Source organism: Pseudonaja textilis, chromosome 11 (assembly GCF_049901715.1).
Source record: "Pseudonaja textilis isolate UNSWEBS1 chromosome 11, rPseTex1.2, whole genome shotgun sequence".
NCBI lineage: Eukaryota > Metazoa > Chordata > Lepidosauria > Squamata > Elapidae > Pseudonaja > Pseudonaja textilis.
In genome coordinates this window covers 6,600,137-6,617,937 of record NC_142000.1, presented here as the reverse complement: position 1 = coordinate 6,617,937, position 17,801 = coordinate 6,600,137, and the positions used below count along the sequence as shown (strand labels likewise).

Here is a 17,801-nt window from a genome sequence, read left to right as displayed (position 1 = left end):
TGCAAGCAACAAAAATAGCTAAGAAATACAGATGATGCAACATGACTAAAAGCTATAAATGGAAAAGAGGGGGCGGGTGGGTGTGTTTAAATAATTTTGCCGTGCCATTAAATATGGATTTTCTCAGAAGACTGTTTCAGAGTTTAGGTAAGGGGATTGGTCAGAGGAAATATACCTTAAATAAATCATTTCTTCTAGAGCAGGCGTGTCAAACTCAAGGGTGGCTAGGTCTGGCCCACGGAGCCGGCTTGGAAACAGCAAAGGACCAGCCCACGGTGCCTCTGCCAGAAAAAAAACAGGCTGTGCAGAGCTGCACATGTCCCGCTCCCCACATGTTCCATTTTCACTGGCAGAGAGCTATCAAAACAAACTGGAGAAATATCTCCCCTTTTGCATTTGATCAAAAAGAGAAAAGGAAAAAGGAAAGACAAAGAAAAAGAAAAAGAAAGGAAGATGGGAAGAGAGCAAGGAAGGAAAAAGAAGGAAAGAAGGGAAGGAAGAAGAAAGGAGAATGAAGAGGGAAGGAAGGAAGGAAGGAAGGAAGGAAGGAAGGAAGGAAGGAAGGTTATAATGAGAGGGAAGGAGGGTCTCAGGGAAGTCCTGCCTTAGCACTTGGCCACCACAGGTGCCCCCCTGACATGAGTCCTGTGTCATACCTACCATGGCCATGCCCAACCTGGCCACACCCACTATGGCCTCGCCCACAGCTATGCCTCCCACTGTCCCTCAGAGCAACCATGATGTGGCCCTCAGTGAAATCAAGTTTGACATTCCTAGAGGAATTTTCTTACCATGTTTCTTCTGAGGGGTTTCAAGTCCCAACAGCGTCTCCCAGGTTCATTACCCTGTCTCTCAGCTGTCAATCTGTCCTCCAACTGTCTTTGAGATTACACTTCCCAGAATTGTCACCAAACAGCTGAAGGGCAGCAGAGTGAAGAAAGCCGCCACAATTCCTTGAAAGCAGATTACACAACGTGCATCTAAAACTGATTTCTGAACAGAAGACTGAAAGACTTGTAAAGACAGCAAAGATGGAGAGGGACTGGAAGTTGAGACATGCATAAAATGTGAATGAGATCCAGCTACATCTTTTAGCCATTTAAAAAGGGAAATATATAGGAAAATGGCTTAAACATGAGTTGAAATACTGTGGATATTGGCTCATGAAAAGCTTGCATTGTGATACACGTGTTAGTCCTGTAAGAATCACAACACCCTTTGCACAACTTTCTGCTGTGCTTTTTACAAAGGTTGGAATATTTACTTAGGCATCTATTTGGGATATGTTATTTATTTTTGGGAAAGACACTTGTTTTCTATCAATCAAAGGAGGCAGCAATATGTTTTACTATTGCAGAGAAGTTTGTGATCTTTACAATAATATGTAGAACTGGTTATATTTAGAGGAGTAATTTATTGGTAAACCAGGGCTATTGATAAGTATAAAATATACAGTTTTTTCCTTTTTAGTTTGTATTTTTAGAATGAGGTGATCTCTTTTATTAATTTTGGTTAAGGTTTTTTTTAGATTAAATATTATTTTGCATATGTATAAAAAAAATTGGAAAAAGAAAAATTAAAGTAAATGTGCATAAAACTGTGGAAAAAAGGCCTACATTGGAGATACTTTCCCATCTCTGCTCGATTTCTGTTAATGGAAAACCTGGAAAACTCAAAAGGAGTTATGCTAGCTATGTCAATCTGAGGCATCAAATGCACATAGGATTCTTGTAATACTTTTAACATATGTGTTATAACATAAATGTTTGTAGAATTTAAAGGAACTTCCTTAAAAGGCAAAACAGGCCAATGTTTCATCAGGGTTACAGGTCATCAGAAGAAAAAAAAAGACTATCTTTAATAGGAATTGTTGGAGGGCCTATATGACAAAAGTTTCCATCTGATTCTATTCTAAGTCCTGTACTCTGCTAAAACCTGGAAACATTCAGCTACACATTCTCAATCTTGAAGCTCTTCCAAAATAAAAGAGAGAGAGATTAAATCATACAATGAATAATTGAGAGATATAGAGATGTCTAGTCTAACGAAAAAGGACTGGGGGAGATACGATAGCAGCCTTCCAATACTTGGGCCTGGCAAAGAGAAAAGGGAGTCAAATTATTCAGGACAAAGAAGTAATGGGTGAAATATCATTTAAGAGAGATCCAACCTAGAACTAAGGAGAAATTTCCTGACAGGTAGAACAATTAATCAGTGGAACAATTCGCCTCCAGAAGTTATGGATGCTCCATCACTGGAGGTTTTTAAGATGACATGGGGCAGCCAGCTGTCTGAAATGGTAACAGATAACAGATAATCAGAGTTGGAAGGGACCTTATAGGTCATCTAGTCCAACCCCCACCCACCCAAGCAGGAGACCCTACACCATTTCTGACAAATGGCAGTCCAGTATAGTATATGATAGAGGGTTTCCTGCTCTAGCTATAAGTCAGACTAGAAGATCTCCAATGTCCCTTCCAACCAGCGGTTGGATTCAATTTTTTTCTATAGTTCTGTGGGCGTGGCTTGGTGGGCATAGCTTGGTGGGCGTGGCAGGGGAACGATACTGAAAAATCCCCCTTCCCTCCCCACCCCACTAACCTGCTTCCCAGCTCCGTTCTCCTGTGCAGGGCAACCAAAGAAGACCCAGCCAATCAGCTGGGACTCAATGGGAGGCAGAGAAGAGATGGGGTTGGCGGGGCCAGTCCGAGGTGGGATTTGCTGGTTCTCCAAACTACTCAAAATGTCCGCTACCGGTTCTCCAGAATTGGTCAGAACTGGCTGAATAACCACCTCTGCTTCCAACGCTATTATTCCACGTTCTAAAATCCCACTCTCAACCAGAACTGCTCCCATTCAGCCTAGGGAGCCTTTATCCACGCAGAATACATTGAGAAACCAACATTCCCTGGAAAAAGTCATTCCATGCTTAGAGCTCCCAATTCATTCCCTCCAGGGTATTATTTTTTTTTTCATACTGAAAATTGGCTGTCAAAGATTGAGGAGTTTTCCAAAGAGACAGACTTTCTTCTCCTCAGTTCTGAAACCCTGAAATCATCTGCCTTACTTTTGATAGTTCTTGTTCTGTTAGATTTGGATCCTTCCTACAATGAAATTCTAAAGCTATGATGACCTGCAGTTCTCCAAGACAGATACAGCAATACAGCATAGTAAAAGCATAGACCCTACCTTCAGATGATGCCGTTTCCTCTTCACAGCACAGATCAGTGAATGGGAAATGCGGTCCCCTTTCTAAAATCCAACCCTACCATTTATTTCAACACACCTATATAATCAAACTGCAGATTCCCTAACCCTTTCGGTAAGTTATCCAGAAGTCTGGACTGATCTACTTTCTGACCACTTCCATTTTCCATCACACAAAACCAGAGGCTTTCTTTCAAAAACAAATCATATGCTTAATTTGCTTATACATACATCTATCTGCAGTACCGAAATTTAGGAGGTGGTTCATATAGCCTTCTCTTCCTCTCTGGTATTTCTCAATAGCCGCCAAACTCCAAATCCTCCCAAGGACGAATGCATTGATACCCCCACCCACACAATGAATAATTTCCTTTCCCGTATCGTAGAAGGGGAAAGCTCGGGCTTTGAATCTTAGCAAACTGCAAATATTCCTTGTCAGCATCCTCATGACGCATAAGGCACATTAAATGCATGCCGCTTCTGACGGATCAGCATGTGGTTATGAGGACAGATGATGGTATGGTGATTATAAGGGAGTTGCCCAATTGCTCTGCTATCTATTCCTCACATTTCAACCCGCTAGGAAAGGAGAAGTAGTAAGATAGCAAAGGACAGGCTAGGTCAAAGGGAAAATCTGTAACTGAATTCCCAGTTTATTTATTTATTTTTTTAAACAAAAGCACATTTTTTTCCTTCTTGTTAGCCCACTGCATACTGGCAAGATAGAAAGACACCAAGCCAGTCAAGGAGATTTCATCCTTCCATTCCTAGTTTGACAATCCTGGGGGGAAAAAATGTGAAAGCTCCCCCAAAGCCCCAACATTTCCATTGTTAAGCAAGACAATTGTTACGTCAGGTTTTCCCCATTTTTTTACAACCTTTCTTAGCCTTTAGGGCACCATAAGAATATTTTGTTGTTTTTCTAGCTTAGATCACTCCGCTATTTTAAGACCTGGTTTTCACAGCTACCTCTTGACATTTCTAAGATATTTCTCACATGGAGTGACAAAGACCTTGAAATGAGGGAGGAAAACAACAGCCTGAACCTATTAAAGGTAATAATGGATAAGTATTTTGTTTAGATTTTCTACCTAGGCCTTTTCCTCTTCTGTTAAGGATTTCTTTTCTGATTGGTTTATTTTTTAAAAAGAACTACAGAACTGAATTCTGCTTTTCTAAAGGAGTTAATTCAGTGGACAAAGAGATTATAGTTACCTTTATATCTGGCCATCTTCTGCTATCTAAGGCAGCCTACGAGCCAAGTCTCTCTTCGTTTTATACCCATGCCTCCAATGAAATTGCACAGGAGGTTCTGTGGAGAGACACACCATGCCTATTGTTTGCCTACATTTCTTTAAACATTAATGCATGTGGGTAGGATTCCCACACCCCGGTAAGTTATCTGACTAATTCTTCCCTTCTCATTTAGTCATGCAATTTTGGAACTAACTCAAACAAAACAAGAATAAAACTAGAATTACGTGGAGGAGTTATTTACACTTCTTCTACTCAGCTATAGAGATCCTCAGACATCCAGGTCATGGTTGTCCCAAAGGTATTTTTCCAAAAGGCAACTGGACTTTTTTTCGTTTGCTTTTCCTTGAAGATGTTTTGCTTCCAATCCAAGAAGCTTCTTCAGTTCTGAGCAAAGAAGCTTCTTGGATGAGAAATGAAACATCTTCAAGGAAAAACAAAGAAAGTCTAGTTGCCTTTTGGAAAAAAAATAAAGCATCTTTGGGACCCTTTCTACTCACCTCTTAGAATATTTACTGTTACACTCTTGCTTACTTTTCAGTCCCCCCGCCTCCTCTGGGGAGGGCAGTTACTATCCATTTTTAGTTTTGAGAAACATTACTTGGAATTCTCTGGAAATAAAGATGACTCTCAAAGCTGCAAATAGTTTTATAGCATGTTGGGGATCTGGATTTCTTAGAAACTCTCCCTTGGAAAAAAAATTGGGCTGAACCTCCTGAATTCTCTTTCTGTCTTACCAGGGGTGAACTATAGGAAAAGGGGCTGAAAAATGAGAAAATTTGATATCAGTCCTAGTGTTGATAAAGCATTAACAATTCATGAGCTTAGGTTGTACAATAAGCTAACTATGATAAAATAAAGGGTTAAAAGGTTACGTAAGGTTAGAAACTGGCAAAGTACGCATGAACAAGATGTTCCAAATTATGAAGAGATAGTGAAGTCCTAAACATGTTTTTCTTGATAAAATTCTTGTACATTCTACTGGCAAAGTACATTTGTGGAAAAGCATATCTTGATCAGATCGCCAATGACCAGACTTTGATGAATAGTTATGGCACTGAGACATCTTAGAGGCATTGGATCATCCTAGACAAGGATGATCCAGCTAAGTCCAAAAATACTAGAGAAATCCTGGAAGCAGGATTTCTGATAAATGAGCCATCAACAGGCACATAGAGATGAACAACATCTACATACCATTCAAAAGAGATAACCAAAAAGAGCAAAAAGAAACAAAATAACCAAAATACTTCATCACCAGCAATTAACACCCAGATAATTACCATTGATTAACACCAAGATTAACACTTGACCAACAACCAAGCTGTAAAGAACATGCCAATCAAGAAACTACCAACTTAGGCAACAAACAAGCAGTAAACCACAGCCTAATCACCAAGATCATTCCCACCAACATCGATAGGGTAATCCACTTGTATGTAAACAGACAGCAATCCTACACCCTTCTAGCACTAATGATATTACCTAGTCAGGTAATGAAATATCTGCAAGAGAACAACCAAGCTCAGAGAGCACCAAGGTCTCCACAGACACTGGGGTAATCCAGTATTATTATTATTATTATTATTATTATTATTATTATTATTATTATTATTATTATTATTATTATTCCTTAATCTGAAGATTTCTTCATTCCATCAAAGTTGAAGACTGTTTCAGGGGTCTTCCTGTGCCTTTTAGTTACCTGGCTAGACACAAGAAAGATCATACACAGGTAAGGTTTGAAAGATTGAAGAAGTGAATGTGAAATACTTATGATATATCATATTATTCTCACATATACCTGTTACACAGAGCAACAGCCCCTGCCTTTAATGGGCTCCTTGGAACCTAAGAAAAAAGTGTAGCCGCTTGCAAACTATTACAAAGCAAGAAAGCCCACATATTGTTTCTTTATTAGCAAAATGGGTAGCCACTTCCCTAATAGATCAATGGGCGGTTAGTAAAAGGATTAAGAAAATTCCCCCAATGAACTGAGAGGTAAATTAAGTGCTAAAGCAAACATGCCCAATTGCCAAGATTGCTGTAAGTTAATTCCTCATTTCTTTCAATAAGGAGGTTAAATAAATCTGCTTTTTATTGTCAGCAGCTGTAATGGGCTTCACACTAACTTTCTTCCATTTATAAACCATTGTTTTTCTCGGCTAATTAGGAAGGAGGTTAATCCTTTCCTGCTTACTATTTCACATATTCCTCAGAGACATGTGCTCCTTCCCATGCATCTGATTGGGATCAGATAGATGACCGGCCATTAAGATAGTTGTCCGTCTCCATCAGGTGGGACCCAGGCAGTGTGCCTATTCTGCTGTGGCTCCCTCACATCCCTCATCACCCCCCCTGGAGTGTGGTTAACACCAACTTTTGTTAGCTTTCTGGAAGACCATGTGACGGCAATGCAGAAGACCATTGTTATTTGTAGGAGTTTAGTGACATGTCTTGATTTCTCCTTCATATTAAGAAAAGTTTAGAGCTCATCCTGTGCTGTCCTGCTTGTTTTTCATTCTTACTTGCTGAATAAAGGATAATGAATAATTGGAGGATGTCTTCATATAACTTCAAAGCTGTGAACATATCAGATTTTTTGGTTGGGTGGAAGACCATTAGAAAACCCCAGGGACTATAACCTTGAGTCAAGTTCAACTCAAGAACACCTTTATTTTATTTTTATTTTATTTGTCTGTCAAACATGTACAAGATGACAAGTATAAGTATTAACATATACATGAACAAAGGAAGTAAATATAAATAAATGGGGACTGTGCTGTCCAGACAGTTTATAGTTAGTTAGGAATTGGGAGCTGTCCCCTTAAGGGAATGCATCATGGTAAATGCAGTTAAGGTATCATGGAAAATGTAGTCAATGTCATGTGGTCACATCTGTAATACTGATTGGTCAATGATTGGTCACCCACTTGGTGGGTTGGGGGCGGTTTCTTCACTCTTGCCTGAACCCCAGAACCATGCTGGCGCCTCACCCCCTTGCTCCATCATTATGAGAATGAAAAGAGAACAATCCTTTTACACCATAAAGTCAGCTATGCAGAGAATTGGACACTGAGATGAATCTCGATGTAACCCTGAGTTATATTTGAGGATGCCTGATGAATCAATAAAGACACTTTGTATGGCTGCCTTTGTAGAGTTTAATCTGTCTGCCTTATAATCAGCTAGTGGTTGTAAAGGCCAGAACAGGGACAGTAAGACAGGGACAGTAGGCACGCTGTTGCACTTATGCATGGCCCCTTTAAGGACCTCTTAAGTGAGGTCCATGGTAGACAGTTTGAGGTTGAAGCTGTGAGGGGTTGAGCCTGAAACAACAAAGTCAGGTAGTGCATTCCAGGGATTGACCCCTCTGTTGCTGAAGTCATATTTTCTGCAATCGCGTTTGAAGCAGTTTACCTTGAGTTTGTATCGATTGTTTGCCCGTGTATTATTATGGTTGAAGCTAAAGAACTCATTGACAGGCAAGACATTGTAGCAGAGAATTTTGTGCACTATGCTTAGTACAAAATATATGCCTTTATACAAGAGTTGGATGTCTATTGACGATTCATTTTTGTTAAAAAAAACATAAGAAGAAAAGTGGTTCCAAGTTCAAAGGGTCAATCTAGGATGAGAAAGATAGAGGTCAAGCCCTCATCCAACTGTGAACTCAGTGGGTAACTTCAGATCAGTAATTACAATTTAGCATTCCTTACTAAGGAAAAAAGGATAAGTGTAATCCCATTTTAAAAATTCCTGGCTGAACGGGGCATACAACATACGTTGACAGTACCTGCTCGTCCTGTGGCGAACGGGCAGGTGGAACGCATGGTTCGTTATACAAAAAATGCAATAGAAAAAATTGAAACCGGGGACATATGCGACAAAATAAATAAAATGCTACAATACAACAAATAACACCCAATTCAATGACAAATAAAAGCCCGACAGAGCCAATTATGGTCCCAGCTAGACAGACTTCACCCCACATAAAACCCAGAGAAACCCCCAGACTCATTGAGCAAATACCGAATATTTGCTCCAGGAGACGCAGTCTATGCAAAAAACTTCACAGGAGACCCGCTCTGGGTACCGGCAAAAATAACCCAAGTAACGGGGTCCTGATCGTACCGACTACAAACAAACAACGGGAGAAGCTGGAAGCGACATATGGACCAACTTAGGTCAAGAACAACCATCGACAACGCAGACAGCACACAAACACCACAAATAAACATTAATAATAAAGAAACCAGAGGGGGGAGAATCCCAAGCATGCAAAGAGAAGAAGAAAATTCCCAAACACAACCCAAACACCCCCAATCCAAAATAAACCAGCAATACTCACCGGTAGATGTCGTCAGCAGAAGGCCCGATCTAACAACCTCTGTTTTGTGTTTGTTTCTTTGGAACAAGGTTTGGGTCAGAACATAAGTATGTTGTAATTGATTTAAGAGAAAACAAATTCAGTGGTTTTGGTTTTGTTCTAAAACAGGATAGCAAATATAGAAGGAAACTGCTCTTCCCAGCTTTGTTATGCCAGAATTTCTATTTTCATCCAGGATTTTTTGCCCCTCTTCTGCAGACTATATACAGGATTGTTTAATAAGAAGCAGAGGCCAAAGATTAAGCCAACATGTCAATCTCAACATGTTTTAACTCAATCCAACTTTCCATGAAGAAAGTATAAACTGTACTCTTTAATGTACGTGCTAATATGTGTATAGACCTGGTTTTGCAATATTCAAACAAGGATCGGCAGATTTTCTGCTGCTGGAGACCGCTTTTTTTTGCAAAGGGTTTTTCCCCCCCAATCTCTGAATTCCATTGAAAAGGAATAATAACAAAGGAAATGTCAGGAAATGTCAGGGGGATTCTGGTTTTCCCAGATGTGGGAAATATGACAACTCTAATAAAATGGCACTTTGAGGAACTGATTGTCTTGGAGTTCTTTGGAATGGAGTTTGTTAGTTGGAACAGCAGAAACAAGCCGTCAAAAAAAAAAAAGCAAATATTTATGGACTCTTACTTACTTGCAAAAACATTCCTTAGTCTTTCTAAATGGATGCATGTCTCCTTTCTTTGTTTTTCCATTTATTTCCTATAGAAAATTGATGCATGCCTTGACAAAAGTTGGGGTAGAATGTTAGTTGAAGGTGTGTGGACTTCATTTTCCAGAACTCCTCAACCAGCATTGCTTATCATCTAGTGAATGGCTGACTGGGGGATTCTGGGAGTTGAAGTCCACACATCTTCAAGTGCTCAAGGTGGAGAAAAAAAACTGCAAAGTTGGAACCGTTTGTACAGGATCACCTGCTCAAGCAGGAGGTTAGATTAGAACAGCGGTCGCCAACCAGTGGGCCGCAGGCAACATTTTGGTGGGCCACAGAAGAAATGGCCCCTGAAAGCAATTAGTCTGCGCCACGTGGGAAAACAAGCCTGGTCCGCCCACATGGTCCGCCCACCCGCTGATCACTACCCTTCGGCCAAGTACAAAAGTTACCTTGAGAGCCAAGTGAGCTGGAACTTGAAGGTAAGACTAACGGCAGGGGAGGGAAATCTGCCCCGGAGTGGCTTGCTGAAGGTGGGAAAGAAAGACAATTATGAACTAACCCAGCAGCTACACTGATATACAGGGTCATCAGTGTAGCCGTTCAGTTAGTTCATAATTCCCCTACCTGGAGAAAGGGGTTCTGGAGGAGGAGGTGGCAGTAATGGAGAAGCAAGCCAGGGGTTAAAGACCCTGGAAGAAAGGCAGCAGCTCAGGGGTGGGATTCAAAATTTTTAACAACCGGTTCTGTGGGCGTGGCTTAGGTGGTGGTCATGGCTTGGTGGTCATGTGACTGGGTGGACATGGCTTGGTGGTCATGTTATTGGCTGGGCGTGGCCAACTCAATATCACTCACATCGAGGCACACATCGCCTCACCTGGCCTCTCATGACTGCGGGGATGCTGCAACAGTCGTAAGTGTGAAAAACGGTCATAAGTCACTTTTTCAGTGCCATTGTAACTTTGAATGGTCACTCCACACAAGCAAAGTACCAGCAAAGGAGGGGGAAAAAACTCCAGAGATGTTCCTGAGACAGGAAGTCTAGTCCTGCCAAGAATGGAATAAGGGTTAACAGAGAGGTAGTTTCTGAAAGCAACACCAGAATGTTTCCTTCCTGCCTTCCTTACAGGATTAGGCCTGTAATTTCTTCTAACAATCGGTTCTCCAGACTGCTTAGAATGTTAACAACCGGTTCTAGCGAATAGGTGCAAACTGGTAGAATCCCACCCCTGAAGCAGCTGCTGCTCGTGCTTCTGCCGGATGGCTGCAGCAAGTACCTGTTGTCTCTAGGTGGGTGGGTGGAAGAGAGAGTGGAGGGAGCAATCTAACGCTGGAGAATTGAATTCCATAAACCCATAAACTTATTTCAAACAAGCAGGACAAATATCATGTGTAATATTTAAATGCTTCAATGTTTTGTAATAATTGCACTAACTTTAATAATCTTGTTACAATAAACATTTTATTTTGTTATGATTAAGCATTCATGATTTTGTTATAATTAAATAAGCATATATATGTGTGTGTGTGTATATATAAATTATTTTTTAATATTGTTTATGTTTAATATAAAAAATTAAAAATTTATATTAAATATATTATCTTTTTTTAAAAAAAATCATATTATTGGGCTTTGGGATTTAAAAGAATGAGTTTGGTGGTCCCAGAGGTCTAAAAGGTTGGTGACCTGTGGACTAGATAAAGCATCTCTTTCAACTATTATTCTATGTTTCACAATATTTTCTTTTTAACTCTTACTCCAGGGAACCCAATAAAAAATGCCTTTTTTGTTTTTACAAAAAATATTTTTATTGAGAATTTCTCAATACGAAAATATTATTAGAAGATATTATTGTTGCAAATAGATTTGTCAGTGTTGACCTAAGGGAGAGAATATATGTTTTTGCCTTTTGTTTTTGTTTTAATTCATATTTTTGTTTAGTTCTGTTTTGTCTTGACCCAGTTTTTATTCTTTTGGGTTGTGGATTTTAATCTTTTGAATAGAATAAAATTGTTTGAAGGAAAGCTATGGCAACCCTAGACAGCATATTAAAAAGCAGAGACATCACCTTGCTGACAAAGATCTGCGTAGTCAAAGCTGTGGTTTTACCAATAGGCATGTACTGCTGTGAGAGTTGGACCATAAGAAAAGCTAATCCCCAAAGAATTGATGCTTTTGATCTGTGGTGCTGGAGAAGACTCTTGAAGGTCCCTTGGACTACAAGGAGGTCAAAGCGGTCAATCCTAAAGGAAATCAACCCCAGTGTACTTTGGAAGGAGAGATCCAGAAGCTGAAATGCTTTGGCCACCAAATGAGAAGAGAAGATTCCTTGGAAGAGACCCTGATGTTGGGAAAGATGGAAGGTGAAAGAAGAAGAGGATGGCAGAGAAGAAGATGGTTAGATGGTGTCCTCAATGCAATGGATGTGAATTCGTGCAAATTCCAGGAGGAACACGGGGGGGGGGGCTCAAATGTTGTAGTCTATGAGGTCGCAAAGAGTCAGGTATGCTTATCCAGTGCGGTGGCCTAGAGGTGGACCTCTCACCTCACAATCAGGAAACTGTGAGTTCGATCCTAGGTAGAGGCTAATATTTGGAATAGACTCTCCTGCTCAAGCTAGATGACCTCCAAGATCCCTTCCAAGTCTGTTATTCCATGTAGTGACTGAACAACAACAGCAGACCTGGTTGAGAAATATAAATTGGCCAACTAGTCTCTATGTCCGTTAGCACCTCATTTATCTGCACATTGATAAAATTGGGCCAAAGTCACTTGGTCACCCTCAAACAAGCTGGGTTCTCCCAGAGTCTCCTTAGCAGATTTATTAAAGGTCTTGGAATGCAAGGAGGTCAAATCAATGAATCTTAAAGGAAATCAACCCTCACTGTTCTTTGGAGAGACACAACCTGAAGCTGAGGAGACTAGTTAGCAGTGGTACAAGCGTAAGCGCCTATTTTTTAAAAAATGAGATTACAGCCGATGTTAGATCTTCTTCCAGAGTCGCTGCTGGCACAGAAAGGTTTGAACTGCCAACCTCAAAAGAAAGATCCCAAATGGAACAGCAGCAGGAGAGGGAAGCTTTGAATATTCAGGTTCAAATCAGTGGCAAATCTGTTGTTGCCACGTCCCTTGAACCCGCAGTCAGGCTGCAAAACCCAGGCTGCTTTTTGCGGTTGCTGTGGACTTCAAACATCGCTTGTCAGGTTTCTCTAAGCAATGTTTGATAAGACTGGGAAAAGAGCCACAGGCAAACTGGGTTCTTAATGCGTCAAATTCCTCTCCTATTTGGGAAATGAAAGATTTGTGCCGTTTTCCCTGCACATGATTCACGAATTCTTTCAAAATGAACCTATGCACTAGAACAATGTGGATGACGGCAAGCCAGGATCATTCTTAAAGCTAAAGTGTGCCTCACATTTGTTGTCTTTACAAATAAAGGAACCTTGGAAGAGGGAATCTATATTATCTTTGCAAAACCTCTGGTTAAGGCTGGGAAAAGATCTTGCTGCTGCTGTTATTATTATTATTGTGTGTGCAGTGGGCTGGGTGACTTTGGGCCAATCACCAGGTGATGGTGGGTTCTAGTCCCATGTTAGATATAAAGGTTGGCTCACCTTGCAGGAATATTGTTGTGGGGGGGAAAGGAGGAAGGTGCATTAAGTATGCTCACTACCTTGAATTATTTATTAAAAAGTAATAAAAGCAGGATATAAACAGACAAGTTCATATATGGTCCCCGTGACAGATTTCCTTTGCAGAATAAAGAATACTTTTACAGAATACAGAGTAACACAATCGGAAGAGACTTTGGAGGTCTTATAGTCCAACCCCCTTTTCAAGCAGGAGAACCCTATATCAAATGATTGTCCAAACTTTTCTTGAAAACCTCCTGCTTCTGGAGGCAAGCTGTTCCACGGGTCAATTGTTCTCACTTTAAGGAAGTTTCTTCTTATTTCTAGGTTGGATCTCTCTTTAATGGTCTTCCACCCGTTACTTCTTGTCCTGCCCTCAGATGCTCTGGAGAACAGATCGATCCCTTCTTCTCTTTTCCTGACCCTCAAGGACTGGAAGGCTGCTCTCATCTCACCCTTAGCCCTTCTCTCAGTTAGAACCAGACATTCTTAGTTCCCTCAATCTTTCAATTTAGTCTCTAGCCGCTTCATCATCTCGGTTGCTTTTCTCTGCACTCATTTTGATTTGCTCATAGAAAACAAGCACTGTCGTTAAAAACAAGAAAGAAAAGAAATGTTGTTTTATCAGCGGAGGTATGCAGTGTTCCCCAAGGAGAACACAGAAAGTAGATGGACGAGTAAGCATCGTGGATGAAATATAGATTATTTTCCAAGAGCGCACAAACAATTTCGCAGTGAAATGAGAGGAGTTTTGCAGAGCCAAAAAAAACCCCAGAGCCAATAAACCCCAATGGAAAAGAGAATCAACTACACAAGAACTTTGTGTAGGGGTGTGTGTGTGTGTGTGTGTGTGTGTGTGTGTGTGTGTGTGAAGCAAGAGAAATAACTGTTTTCTCTCACGTTCAGTTCTAGGACACAGTGTCTTATGCGTAAAGATATTTATCCATGTAGTAGGGCTGTATTGATATTATCCTTCTCATCTTTCCTGTTACCTCGTCCTATTGGTATCTTGTGATTATATCACTTGGTTGTTTGTAGGTACACTAAGAGCTTATGCACTGGAGATAAATTCCTTGTGTGAGGATGGACGTTTGTTCTCCACGCTTGTGAGTCGGTTTCCGAACGTTTTGTTACCAGGCTAGGTAACATCACAACACCCCCATCCCCACAACCAGCCCTTCAACTCCCAATAACCCTCACCTGATATAACTCCCCATCACAAGACTCTCACTGGTGACCCACATCTGACCCATTACAAGACACCCCCCCACACAAGATCCTCATTTGACACACCCACACCTGACCCATCATAAGGCCCATCACAAGATCTACTGACCCCCTGTAATCCTTATGAAAAGAAGAACACTGACACTGACATCCTTTAAATTCCATTGAAGATGTTACCCAGCCTGGTAATGAAACGTTTGGAAACCAACCCACAAGCTTGGAGAATGAACATTCTATACCCGAGCTAAAAATATTCACCATTATCACAAATTCCTTTGTATTCTATTCTATTCTATTCTATTCTATTCTATTCTATTCTATTCTATTCTATTCTATTCTATTCTATTCTATTCCATTCCATTCCATTCCATTCCATTCTATTCATTCCTTATACTCTACTCTACTCTATTTCTATTCTATTCTGTTCAATTGATCCTTAATTCATATTCTATTTATTCTATTCTATTCTATTCTATTCTATTCTATTCTATTCTATTCTATTCTATTCTATTCTTTCATTACTCTACTCTACTCTAAATTCCTATTCTATTCTGTTCAATTCTATCCTAAATTCATATTCTATCCTGTCCTATTCTATTCTACTTCTGCTCTACTCTACTCTGCCTCTACTCCACTCCACTCTCCACAGTTTATATCTTCTTACTGAGTCTTTTGAAAGTTGGTCTTCTACCAGGAGTATCCACTTGACTATTTCCCCATTGCCCCAACAAATATACACTGAGTCGCTTTTTTCACTGAAGCCCCGTGAAGTGGTTTTATGCAAGATTTTAGCGGGTTTTTGAGAAACCCCAATGCTACTTTGCAAGGGCCATAATCAAATTCAGAGAGGAGAAGAAAAGCTTTGTTGAAACACAAGCTCCTGGCACTCAGGCATATACATAATACCTAAAGGACACTTATAGTAGTGGTGTGACTCTCTAATTGACATCAGTTTTGTAATGGTAGGTTGACCCAGCCAACAAACCTGTCTTGATATTCTGTCCAAGAAGCCAAAGAGATGTGTGAGACCCTTGAGAAAATTTGGACTTCATTCTCTTCACCTTCAGGTGATTAATGTTAAGGAACTGTTTTTTTTTAATATAAATTACATAGAAAGCTTTGTTGAAAGATAGTCTGGGGTGGGGGAAAAGGGCAAATGTGTGAAGTGGAATTTAGAGGAAAATTGCATCCCTTTTCATAAATCTCAGCCAAAAGTCATAATGGACCAGGATTATGACTGAACCATACAAACAAACCCCTCAAGGTAAAACAGCATGAAGGCTTATTTTGTCTGCCCTGAATATTGTGTCAATCACTGGGTGACTCAACCACCTGCAGCTTCAAATTACTTGGAGTTTGTTTTCTGGTGATCTATTACAAGAACTCCATCTTCTGGTGGAGCACTAGAAAACCAACTAGAATGAAATGCAAACTAAAATGGTTAAATGATCATAGGAACAAAGCAAAGATATCCCAGTAATCAGGATTAACGGTAGAGATGCTGGAAAGCTTAAGTAGATTTTTTTTTTTCTGTGCTGTTTCTTTAGCCATCTCCACAAAATTGCCCGGGGAGTTAAACTGCATATTATTTCGTGGCTACAAGCTACCAGTTGCTATTCCAAAAGTTATTCCCTTGCAATACATACTTCAATAAATAAGTGCAAACCAAAATATGAAGCAATATCAAGATATAGGAACCTGCCGGTTTCCTCTTTTTCTATATTGCAGATTTCAACGCCTCTGATGTTGCATTGTTGATATACATATGAACTCAGATATGTGAGTTCTTGTGTGTACTTTTGCTTCCAGATTTCTCCTTATCTGATTTCCTAAATATTTTTTTTAAGGAGAAGATGGAGATAGTTTTTCTGCTAAAGATCCTCAAGAGAACTAAGAGCACAATTTGTAATAAATTGTTTTGGATAGGATAAGATAGGATAGATGATAGATAGATAGATAGATAGATAGATAGAGAGAGAGAGAGAGAGAGAGAGAGAGAGAGAGAGAGAGAGAGAGAGAGAGAGAGAGAGAGAGAGAGAGAGAGAGAGAGAGAGAGAGAGATGATAGGATAGTCACTGAGAAAATACAAATTTAGAATCCAGTCCAAATTTAGGGATTAATCAGTTACAATCTCCTGTCAAAGATTGGTACAAGTTTCCCTACCAGAAGCTAAGATTACAAATTGTTTACTTGTAAATCTCTACAGGAGTGTATGGAAATACAGTGCTAGCATTAAGATAAATAGAAGGGAAGGAGAGAAGGACACAGGGAACAGGAAGAAAAAAGGAAAGAAGGGAGGGAGGGAGGGGGAAGGAGGGAAGATGGAAGGAAGGAGAGAAGATGGAAGATGGAAGGAAGATGGAAGGAAGGAAAGGAGGAAGGAAAGAAGGAAGGAAAGAAAGAAAAAGAAAGAAAGAAAGAAAGAAAGAAAGAAAGAAAGAAAGAAAGAAAGAAAGAAAGAAAGAAAGAAAGAAAGAAAGAAAGAAGAAACCTACTAGATGGCCACAAAGAAATACAGAAAGTTCCTGTCCTTTGTTATCATCTAGTGAATATCTCAATTTTTTCTACTAAGATCTGGTTGCTTTATTATGGTTGCCGATAATGCCATGGTGATGTCCCTAGAGCACATGGACTAATTCTAAAACATAATGCTTTTGATCCTGAGCTTGAAGCCTGAATAGGTTTATAAAGGTGCTGGTGCTCCCTTAATAAAGATTTTTTTTTGCTGCTGTGAAACTTTCAGGTGAGTTCTGGGCGTGGTTGTCAGATAGTTTGCAGCCTGTGATCGTATTTTGTGCATTGTGATTTTTGTTGCACAATCTTTGTTTAATTATATTTATTCCAGGCTTTGTAGCTGAAAGGTGGAAGACAATGTTCTCTCTCTTTGACCTTCAAACCAAAGGTACACACGTGGGAAGTGTTGAAAAGGATGGAAAAAGACAAAGTTTGCAAAAGAAGGAATAGAATGAAAAGAAGAATAAAATAAAAAATGAAAATGAGAAGAAGAATGATAGAATGCAACCACACTTGGAATATGGTTGTTGTTGTTTTTGACTAGCTGGTTGGTTTTGTGATCACCTAGCACTACAATCTGGGTTGCAGGCTTCATTTACTACTTTAATAACTGGCAATATATTTATTTAGATGCCTCAAAATGTCTCATGTAGGTTGCAATCATGGCAGGTTCAATAGCAGCACCAGCCAAGGGTGTCCGCTGGATGTATGTGTGTTGGGAGGCAGAGGAGATGGGGGGCGGAGCCAGTCAGAGGTGGGATTTGCCGATTCTCCGAACTACTCAAAATTTCCGCTACCGGTTCTCCAGAACTGATCAGAACCTCCTCTTTCTCCTGAGTCCCAGCTGATTGGCTGGGTACTTCTTTTGTTGCCCTGCACAGGAGAACGGAGCTGGAAAGCAGGCTAGTGGGG

At 40.1% G+C, this 17,801-nt stretch overlaps 1 long non-coding RNA gene across 1 annotated transcript; it reads left to right on the top strand.

The window, feature by feature from the left end:
• The first annotated feature begins 5,792 nt into the window (after positions 1-5,792).
• LOC148124824 (uncharacterized) lies at positions 5,793-17,390 on the top strand. Its single transcript, XR_015744909.1, has 4 exons — positions 5,793-6,019; positions 6,106-6,196; positions 15,342-15,442; positions 17,221-17,390. It is a non-coding gene; the product is annotated as an uncharacterized LOC148124824 (long non-coding RNA).
• The last annotated feature ends 411 nt before the right edge of the window (positions 17,391-17,801 follow it).